Here is an 11,455-nt window from a genome sequence, read left to right as displayed (position 1 = left end):
AGGTACTAGTCGTGACCGGTTGTTTGCAAATCTTTAATATGGCTGAATATTTTTCTTCTTTTAAGGTAACGTGTGTTCATTTCTTTTTAAAAGCAAATGTTGTGCCTGATTGGTGTGAACCTTAACTACAGTACATATGCCTGTATTTTCCCTCCTGAGATGACTGCACTGTTGTTATGATAATCTGACTTTTTTGACTGATTTTATTTTTTTCTCCTGGCCTCCGCTTGCGTGTACAAATGGCTAGACCAACGGTCTGTGTGCTCTCGCCATGTGAGTGGTAAATGTGTTTTGTCGTCTGGGTGGATATTGCATGCTCTGTGCTGAGAGCTTTATTGGTTGCACTGTGAGAAATGGAAGACCTAATACAATCAGAGAAGAAAAGCAATATTTCCTGAAGCCTTTCTACTGGCTTACATAAGCAGCCTCTTCTTAGCAAACAAAATCGAACAATATTTTTGGTTTTTCAGGAGTTTCCAAGACTACTGACAGGGAGAGGATGTGAGTGTGTGTGTTTCTTTGTGTGTGTGTGTAAGTGAGAGACAAATGCTGACAGCCTGCCTGACCACAGCTGGCTTGTCAGGTTTGGATAAGAATAGATGAGTCCCAAAGGTTTTTAAGTGTTTTCAGCTCATTCGTCACAGCGTTACTACACCTCCTACCATGCGGCAGTTAGTCATGTTAATGCTGCAGGGGTAGAGCAACACATTTGATAAACAGAGGGGAACATATTACATAATCAATTCATATTGTTTATGCCGCAGTGTTTAAAAAAGCTCCTTGTAAGAAGTTTGGCTTACCTTCCCTCCTACCTTATATGACCTTTATTTAGCTGACATTTAGTTTCTTCCCTTGTGTGGTATCATAATGCTCTGGTGCACAGCTCTTGAATCACTTCTGGACTCTAATTATTAATATGTCTCACTTGACCTCTGTCCCTTTTATGGAAATTCTTTGTTCTGCTCCAGAAGCACTAACCTCATTCAAAATCATATTGACATTTGTAATTATGCAAATTACTTAAAAATCCAGCCTGGGAACACAATCATATGTTGTATGATTTATTTCATACATCTAGATAAGGGCAGTGATTTTATTTTAAAAACTTAAAGCGTTGTTTATTCAATATTTCTCTTGCTATCCGACTTTAATAAACCCCATTTCCCATTAGCCTGAGAGCATTGTGGATTAAACATCAACCCTTCAATATGTATGTAATAAAAGGAAGACACAGTGGGCCAAACAGTTTAGAAGTATTTCAGACGGCAGAGATAACAGCAAAAAGTTGGAAAAATGACTTTAGAAGAAAGTGCTGAATATTATGGATGTGGAAGAAACCAAGTTATGATGATGTAAGTACTCACACTGCTGGGAGCTTAATCTTCGTTCAACTTAAATCAAAAAACTTTCAACTTCTAATACCGAGAGCTGTCGTGGTTGAATTTGTTTTAGAATATGGATAATAAGCTCTGGCAGCACATTTAATTTTTTTCAGAGAGACAGCTGGCTATACATGACTCTCATCTTAATGAGAGATGACATTGTGTTACAGGAGCCAATGGAACTTTGGCTCACTATACGAGTGCAGATGAAATACCTGAATACTTTTTAGAAATATAGACATATTTTTCTACGAAACCCTTTTTCATTTAACAAAAGTAAAATTTATCAAATGTTAAATGTCAAAACACAGCAGCAGCAAGAGCTTTGTCTCAGTAAAATAGTCCAAAAATGGGCAAAATTATGACTTAAATCAGAAACTGTCTGATCGAAGAATATGTAAAGAGAAGTATGAATCTTAGCAGGCATTTAATTTTCAGTTTTGGTACTTGCTATGGACACATTTCAGTCAGCACCAGCCCTACACATCCTAAAAGTCCTGGGCCTAATGTTTCATTTAGTCATCTCATTCACAAAGATATTTCCTAACTTTTCTCTGAACCACCCAATTAAGGGATCATGTTGCTCAGATCTAGTTCCTCCACATCCATACATGTTAACTGCCGCTGCTTACATCATGCATTAATAAAGCATTGATTCATTCAGTTTCTGCAAGGTTTCACTGTAAAGAAATTTAATCTTTATAGGCTGTGACAGTAAATATGTTAAACTCAGCATCTCTATTTGTTTGAGCCACTGAAGTGTTTCCTCTTTCCTCCTCCTGGTGTTCTTTTCATCCTACTTTCCACCACCACACTGGTCTGATGGAAATGTGCAGTCTGTGCCAACACACACATCATGCACACACAATGCCCTCTCACTGGAGACAGCACCATAAAGCCGGCACCACAGAAACAGCAACTGAAGGCTAGTCCTGGAGACAGGCGAGGAAAACTGTGCTAAAACTAAACTTTTAACTCCTGGACAAGTTGGATCACTTTAAAAATATGCCCCCATCTTTTTCTTTCCCTTCTGAATCCCTTTGAATACAACAAGAAGAGCATCTATCCATCTCTGGATAAGTATTTCATCCATGGTATATTATCCAGCCACAGTATAAACATGAAGTCATTTAAAACCTCCTTCCTTTTTTTAACATATGTGTTGGCTGTGAAGCAATATTGCATGCCAAAGAGACTGTCTGCTCCACTAGTTTGTGGTTTTCTTTCCAAATTAGCTGAGCCATATGGAAAAAAACTACATTTTAGAGCAGGGAACAAACCTGTAAAACACATTACATCAAGCTATAGTGTGTCTTTCTGATGATATACTGTAGCCCACGATGCTGTAATGTGTTTTCACAGGGCACATCCAGTTTAAAATTGGAATATGAACATTGTTTTAAACCACTCCTTGGCAGAGATTTAATGACTGCTGCCAGTCTAGGTGCCAGGAGGAATCGCTTGTGGCCTGATTGTTTTTGAAAGAGCGATAATAGTTGCTTTGTGCATGACTGAGGATGGAAGAATGTGGAAAACACCTTTCAGTCTTTTAACTTTTCAGTCAACACTAAAAGAAGTTAGAAGTTATGGAAGTAAACACAACCCTGCAGGCTCGCTCCCTTAAATCCTTCTGTTCCGTATCCTTTTTCTGATGTCCAGGATTTATCAGACGCCCGGAGCTTGATGTGTTTGCCTTGGCTTCAGGTGCCAGAAGGCGCCCCTGGCTATTCTGGGCACAAGATAAACAGCATGATTACATAGATGAGTGGATATCCACACAGTTGCCATGACAATGAGACGAGCAGGCTTCAGCTCTAGTGACTCCATCAAACAATGTTTAACACGGTGCTAGTAGCAGTATAGACGTACTCTTTGGTTGATGACTGGTGACTGACTGATGCAATTTAACTTGTCTGCAGACAGTCAAAGTCAGAATATTACAAATTGGATTTGATGTTAATTCCTATGCAAGTCATTTGTGATGAATCCTGATTACATGTATACATTTTCCTGCACCACTTTGTAATGGCTTTAATAATTTCTTTACATTTAATATCAGTTAAGCCATCAATACAAAAAATGTTGGGTTACCATGTTGTGAAAAATCCTCTTGACTTGCTGGAACATTTGACCACTTATTTCTAGAAAAAAGGCTGCAGACAATCTGGACCAAAATCAGTTAATTAACAACATCACTTATGTAACAGATCTGATGATTAAAACCCTTTTATTAGTGACTTATCAGCATCTTAAACTACAGATTTGATGGCTGTATTCGTGTAATTATAGTGTTAACTAATGGACTACCCACATGTACAACTGCATTATTACCAAATAAAAAGAATAAACACCAATCAAATGTATATTTTTGAAAACCTGGCAATCCAGAATTCGTCCATATCAATTAATGCTCATCAGTGATATGCAATGTAAAGCATTAGTAAATGATTGACTAACTATTAACAAAGCCATTAGTTACAACCAATATACATGTTATGAAGGGTGCCTATTAAGAAAGTGGTACCCATTTTCATTATAATCCAACAAGGTGTTCATTGACTTTGTGCTGAAATGCCAGGTTAATATATAATCCATTAATAATTAGATAAAAGTCAGACATGCTGACTGAGGGAATCTGGTTGCTGCAAAAAGCACAAATTCAGATTTCTATATATTCTTTGCCCTTCTAGAAACTAAATGAAATACAATGTCAGATTTCTTATCACCTTGGGCAGCTTAGTATGTATTTGTGAATGAAAGAACGTGCGTCCAAAGTTAAACGCACGCACAATTTTTTTGTCCAAAAAACTGTAATGGATCTCTGCTTCTCGAGGATTGAGGATTAAAATGTCAATTTTATCGCATTAGGAAAAACATTTTTGATTCCTTTCTACCTTACAATGTGGGCTTTAAATGTTGTACATTTTTTAATGTAATACAATGCAAATTTTAACAGGGTTGCATGTCCTTGAGAGGCAGAAATCACAAAGTAAAAGAGTTGATTTGCATGTTTCTCGAGATACTAAGAATTCAACATTTTAGGCAAGTTTTTTGATTATTTTGATTGCAGCACAGGAAATTCCTGTACATGTAGTCATTGGTGATTTTTCTTCCCTTTTCTCACACTCCTCGCTGGTCTGTTGAGCATTAGTATACAGCTCAGCCATCGTCACTAGTAACCACCTGAAATGTTGTCAAGAGGATTTTACTTGCTGGTGGCTTCGGTTCTGACCATTTTTGAGAAGCTTTTGAGACGGACTGGTTGTGTCTCCCGGGGAGGCAGAATAGAGGGATAAGCAGTGAGCTGACCGGCGTAGCACGCAGCATGCAGCTGAAAGAAAGCTTCCACTCCCGGTGTCCTGCTGTTTTCTTCCTTCCTCCCATACACACAAACACACACACAAGCACAATTTATCCCAGGACTGGGTCTCTAGGTACCTGACAGCTCCTCAAAGAGAGCCATTAAGACCAACGTTTCCTTTCCTTGAATCTTATTTATACTTTATCCCTGTGTGCGTGTGTGTGTGTGTGTGTGTGTTTTGTTCTCTTCCCAAATTGCTCAAAGAAATGGAAGTGAATTGAAACAAACCCCACTGAGTGTACACAGGGCTCTGAACTGGGTCCAAAACTCAACTTAGGCAAAGCATGTCCCTAACACAAAGCTTAGCGGACTGAAAGATAAAACCCACTGAGACCGACTGCAGTTCACTGGATCAGTCCAATCGATATCTTGCTTGAGTGAGTGGAACGTTTTTTTTAATTTCCATGGTACGATGCATTTTTATTATTTTGTTATGCAATGTGTCTAGAGAAAAAAAATGTTATTTTTCTTTGTAGAGTGGAAATGTTCAACAAAAAACTGATTATGTAACTAATGTGGAGAATTATATCTTGCAAACTATGTAAATTATATGAGCTTATCCAATGATTAAAGATATTTTAAATGTTTTTCTTGTGTCTTTCTTCCCTGATCATATGCCAGGATGTGATATCAGTAATGTTGCCCCTGAAAACATCCTTTTCACAGTTTGACCTCTTGACCGTTTGGGGTTTAGTTTAAAGAAACTTGGGAACTGTATCAAATATTTCCCACGAGAGAAAGCGAATTAAGAAATTCAAAACCGAAATCCTCCCCACCTTCTCCTGTTCAGCAGCTGTTTTTCTCTCCTGACCCTCTTAATTTAAACTACTCTGTATGCTTTCAGTGAACCTCATGTAGATCCCTAATCAATACTTGGCCTCATCCCACACACAAAGGTTTATCAATGCAGATCCATTAGCTCTCAAAGCACTCAATGGCCATTTACCAAAACAACTACAAAGAGGACACTGTAGTATGCTGCTTGATGACGTCACAGGGAGCATCATTGTCCTTTTTAGAGCAACTGAAAGAAGTATGGAAGAATACTAAGAGTATTTATTGTGCACAAATGCATTATCTATGTGTATGCATATTTTTTAGATTGAATGTTTTTTCATTGTTGCTTGAGAGATAAAATTAGCAAGCTTTAGGTCTATTCCCGCTTCTTCACTTCACTAATATATAGTATATAATGGTAATGGTAATTTGGCCAACATTATCTCACAAGTGACAATCGCTTCCCAATGTACGCAGCGTCCCATTTGATCACTAATGACTTTGAAGCTTTCATTTGAGAAGGAACATACAAAATATGGCTTGACTTTATAGCCAGAAAGATTATACTGTGGTTCAGTGCTGAAGGTTCAGACACCTCCTTGTGATTTAACACCAAAATGCCGGTTATGATGTCTTTTGGATATACAGTATTTGTGGAATTGTCTTCAGAAAGGATCAAACAAGTGCAGCAAAATTATGTACAGATTCTATCAAAATGTGAAAGACCTTTTACTCCAATGGCTTAAGATTTCAAATTTACAGTCTGATCAGTCTACCTGAGCAAGGTGTTGGGTAAGGCGGGTTAAAGATGGATAGAGTTAGTCCGCACTGTACTGATAACTATCTAGAGAAAAGTTTCCATTTAACATGCATCTTTGTCAGGCTTGTCAAGTTTGTTTTGACTATGACTAGTGAAGATCCCTGTTATATCAAAAAGTTGCTCTGTTGATTAAATTAAAATCAGAACAGTGTGCAGATCTTTTGTCTGACTTTTGCCTTCGCTCATTTTTTGTAATTTTAAGTTAAAAATAATTGAATAATAAAAATATTAACAAATTATCAGACAAATAATTATTATCCCAAATATGTATGTTAGTTATCCATCATGTGCATTCACACTTGCACACTTGTGGATCAACCTTACACCCAGGTACCATTTTACAGGATAATGAGTCAATATGGTTTAGCGGCTTTTCAAATCAGCTGACATCATCTCATGTGCGTATTTGTGTGCACACGTTTAAATCCAGTGTTATCCATCTCCTCCACCAGCTCAGCAGCATTAGGGTTTATCCTCACTGGAGAGGACATATCAGCTGTGTGTAATCTAACAATAACCTCTGGAGCCCTTTGTCTGTCCGCTGGACGAGTATATTCACACTGGGCTGAGTGGGAGGAGGATGAGGGGATTATAAAGGAGGAGAGAATGGTGGAGATGTGATGTAGTGGATCTGAACATAAGCAGGTCGGGTGAACAGATTGAGGTGATGATGGCTTGGTGTGTGGGTGAGAAAGTGGTGTCGGTGGGAAAAGGATGGGTGTGAGGATGCCCTCTGGGTGGGTGAGAGTCAGGGCACCCAGCTGTTGAGGTTCAGATGTGGATTAGTGAGGAGTGGAAAGTGGGGTTTGTCTAGCCTGACTAATGACGCTTAATCAGAAAGAGTACTTTGTGTATGCCTACTCTCTTATGCTTTTGGTTTGGTTCACTACAACTGAATTTTAAACAACCTTTGTGCACCAGTTATGTTTTTACTGTCAGCTGTCATTTTGGTAGACACACCTCCACCTCCACCTGCACCCGTTTTACACCAGTGTTCATCAGAGTGTGATTCAGCTTCAGGTCCAGTCTCACATAAAAAAATAAAAAAAATCTTCCTCTGGTCTTCACCATCACCAGTGTCTAGGCTCCATCTGGAATTACTATGTGCTTTTTGTGAGTTTATGGCCCCATAAAAGTACTGTAAACCCAAAAACAAATAAATTCCTTTAATTATTAACACATGTAAGCCTTTATTTATTTATTTATCTGTCCAGATTGCGTTATGATCATGGACTGAACATACAATCCAATTTTCTAACCCATTTCAACAGTCTATTAATAAAACCATAATTCAACTATCATATGAACATGGTGATTTGGGAGACTAAGTATAGCATTAAGAATAGCATTATGGCAACAATAAGGAACGTTTAAATAATAAATGGTAAGAAGGCACTTGACATTTGTATGAAAGATTAGACATTCACTGCTCAAGAGCAGATAATGTTGAGTCAAGTGACATTAAAAAATCAATCCACACTGTTTGATTGACAGGTGATCTCTTGGAGGTGCAGTGCAGAAACAGTACAGGTTTTAGCACTTAGCACAAATGATGCAGACAAATATGTAAATAAGAATTAAATTATATAAATAAACGCTTGAGTATTTGTGCATTCCTATGAGTAATATAGTCCAAACAATGCTTGATTCAACTTCCACAGAAACCGCTGACAAAGCATGCTCCTGTTGAGATGATGCACTGCTGGTATCAGTGTCAGCCATTGATTTTCACTGTTCAGGAGACAGTGGTTTTGTCTGGTAATGCATAGCTTCACTAATTGAAGCAGGCTAAGAGTTTGTGGCTGGTGTTGACGCCTGTGTCAGCAAAGAGTTTCATTTTACAACCAACAACCACAAGAAGCCATCCAACTCGCTGATGCTAAACAGACTGGAGAGCAGCACATTTCTAATTTGCAGTTAATCGACTGATTCAACCTGTGTACTACTCGGGGTCCTGACGGGGTATTTTTATTTCCACTTGAGCATGTTTTTTCCACAGAAGGTGGCCAGTGTGTGGAGTGCACACAAACAATGTGGGGAGGCTGTAAAAGCAAAGTGAAGCAGTAGGGGGGAGGAGAGTTTCCTGCTTACACGACAAGGTGGAGGACCCAGGAGAGACACAATGCACTGAGGGAGTGATGGAGCAAACATATTAAAGGAACAGTTTGACATTTTGGGAAATACAGTTATTCGCTGTCTTGCTGAGAGGTAGGTGAGACGATTGACACCAATCATTGATCTTCTCATCTGACTCAACAAGAAAAAAGGAATGAGCATAAATTCCTTTAAAGTACAGAAAAAATGGTGGTGAATTAGAAAACACATTTGATCTGTTTAAGTGCTTGTAAAAGAGAGACATATATCATCATATATCTCAATAATAGGCTAATATAAAAGATCTTCAGCTTTCCAATTTTGGTCAATTGATAACCAATATAATAAGATCCATGTGAGCTCATGATGTACACAAACCACTCACTATCCACTCACATGTAGGCTTTCAATGTCGGCACAAATCCAGTGAAAACATATCTGCTTATTGCTCCCCTTCTTTCTGTCAACCATTCAATCAGGTTAAAGATAATGGTTATAATGAGCCACTAACTCCAGCCACAGCGTACCACTAATCTCCTCAAGTACCCCTCAATGTCATGACAGCAACCGTTCAAAATAGTTTGAGTCTTCCAAATCTGGAGAGAAAAACACCACAGGCCCTCCTCCATTCAGACTGTGCGGTGTGAGAGGAAACCACAGATGAGGACCTCGAGTGTCATCTCTTCACCTAATGTCACCACAGTGGCAAAAGCGTTAAAAAAAAATCATAAGTTGGACTCAAAAGCACCACTGATTTATCTTAAAAGATTGAAAGAAATGCACAAAACTCTAACAAAATGCAACAGTGTAACTCCTACTCTTCTGCTCTGAGTAACATTCTACTGTAGTTTTAATTTCATGGTTCAGTCTTTGGTGGATAAAGAAGTTTGGCTACAAAAAGAGAGAGCATGAGCTCACTAAGTTGAACTTTATTGAAGCAGATGAAATTCCATTTAATGTGGATTTTCTCAACATCGATCCAGGCACCCCAGATTTCAGCTTCTGCTTGGTTTGTGACATGAAAGCAGTGGACTCAGCAGGACTGAGGAAAGTTATCTGACATGACTACATCTATGATGTGATGTAATAGAGTATAGGGGTTAATGAGACAGAAATTCTAGATTAGGACTAAAGTATAGTGCATGGTTAATACGTGGCCTCTAAAGAGCCTTGGCAGTGATAACAGAGGAGACAAAAAAAAACAAGGATGGGCACAGAAATCTCAAATCTTTACATCAAGAACCACAATGGAGACTGTGCGGATAAGTCTTGGGCTTTATTTTGTTATGCCTATCCCTATCCCTATTAATATAGCCTGATATCACAAATCACATATTTGCTCCAGGATGTGTGTTGTACAGCAATACAGCATCCTCTATCCTTAGACCCTCAAATTAAATAAGGAAAAACTACCTAAAAATCCTGTAACAGGGAAAAAATGGAAGAAACCTCAGGAATAGCAACAGAAGATGGATCCCTCTTCAATGCAGTAGATGTTGTGTGCACAGAATAGACCAAGAAAGCAAAATTACAGACATACAGTCTGGACAAACAGGATGACCGAATTATAGATGGATTGATAACACATGAAGAAATTGATCAGGAGGAAGTCAAGTGACTTCCAGGTGCCATTCACATACACAGAAGGAGGAGAGACGAGAAACCACACACAAGGGCGAAAGAAAGAGATAAGGATATCATTCACGCAGGGGGAGAGAGACCAGAGGTGCTGCATCGAGAGTAGAGAGATGAAAGGAAATGAGGGGAAGGAGAGAAAGGGAACGACATGCAGGAATATTGCGGTTCATGGTCAGCACCTAAACGTACGTCACCTTCACTGTGTTCACTGTTTTGCAGATATGTGACATGATGTCCTCCTTCTTGTCATTAAAAATAAACTAAACATATATGAAGTAATTCAATTGTTTCTTTTGTCAAGACTCCAAGACATGGAGGAGATCAGGTGATTTGAGTATGATGGTTGTTTTAACATTCTCCATTGAGAATTTAACCTTTTTCCTAACAAAAGAGGTAAATTCTTCAAAATGTCTCTTAGCAAAGAACATTTGGAACAATTCAACCTTTCTTTTCCTCTGTTCTAATATGCTGTCTGGTCAAAAACAGTAAAAGAACTCAACCCAACTTCTGAATCAGGTTTTCCTCTCTCTTGGAATCATAAATTGTACTGTAACAAACTGCACATTTATTTTATTTATTTAACCAGGAAGTCTCTGGAGATACATACATTTTAGAGAGACCCAACCAAAATGACAGAGAAGAGTAGTCAACACATACTGTATAGTCACATAAAAACACAATTCATTTAGAAAGGATGGATATGGAGAGGTATGAAAGACAGAAGACTGAAAACAGTTACATTCTTCGTGAGACATGAGTAATTTCCAAATGAAGTTTGTCTCTTGCACAATAGCCTGGACAAAGTAAACAGTATAAATTTAACTCTAACATTCAAAAGTTTCAAACTATGAAAACAAAACCAAAAAGCACAATAAACAATTCCCACTGAATATAAACAGAATTGTCGTAATAGTTCAATTGACAGATCTGTGCCAAAATATTTAATATACAGTATAACAACTTTATCATTTATATTCAATTGTGGCAACTGAGTGCAGGACATTAATGTGATCTCTGTGATACACTCTCATTCAATATCTGCATTTCATAACTTCATGTTATTTCCATTTTGCCTTCCTCCCCATCACATTAACAACCACTTAGACTCTCTGACAGTTTGTTAGGACGTTCCCAGACGGTGGAATGTGCACAACGTCCCAAGAGCTGGTTGTTACTGTCGAGTGTTTTTACTCCAGGGGTCCCCGGGATCTATGGGATGCTGAGGGAAACAAACAAAGGGGCAGAACTAGGCCGTGGTGTTCCCACCAAGTGACGCAATCCTACATGGGTCAGGGTCAACAGAGGCCAGGTTTTTTGGGAATTGTTTTTGGAGTTTCCAATAGCTACCCAAGGATTTTGTGGTGAAGTAACTCATAACACGGT

This window comes from Thunnus albacares, chromosome 9 (genome assembly GCF_914725855.1).
Source record: "Thunnus albacares chromosome 9, fThuAlb1.1, whole genome shotgun sequence".
In the NCBI taxonomy this organism is placed as follows: Eukaryota; Metazoa; Chordata; class Actinopteri; order Scombriformes; family Scombridae; genus Thunnus; species Thunnus albacares.
Note: the sequence above shows the minus strand (reverse complement) of the source record.